Here is a 506-nt window from a genome sequence, read left to right as displayed (position 1 = left end):
TACAATCACAAACAAACTTACACAATTACAAAAACACTTATCGTACAGGAAGGGATGCTGACCACAGCCGTCCAGTACCACCGCTAGTTCGGTCCTTGGCTATTGAAGTTGCACTCAAGCAGCAACCATTTTCATCGCACAAACTTTATAAAAACATCGGAAATTCTTCATGCATAATTTCTAGGAAGCGCAGAGGGGGTCCTGACGCTGGCAAGGACAGGAACCCCGCCATGCCTCGGGCGACGCAATACGACTGCACCTCCACGACCTGCCTCCGCATGTATTATGAACAGGTCCCTGGCTGTTTTTTCAACCAATATTTTGCGATTATTGTATGTCTACAGGCTTAGACTGAGTATCAGCTTGTCTTTTAAAGTAGTTCATTTCTCCTGTCCGGTATAGAAATAAACATGAATGTCAGAATTCTACATAAAAAAAGGCCATTTAACAGCAACGATATATTTCTTATTTCTTATACATATCAGTCTGTCTGACTGTACGTTTGC

This window comes from Penaeus monodon, chromosome 24 (assembly GCF_015228065.2).
Source record: "Penaeus monodon isolate SGIC_2016 chromosome 24, NSTDA_Pmon_1, whole genome shotgun sequence".
In the NCBI taxonomy this organism is placed as follows: Eukaryota; Metazoa; Arthropoda; class Malacostraca; order Decapoda; family Penaeidae; genus Penaeus; species Penaeus monodon.
Note: the sequence above shows the minus strand (reverse complement) of the source record.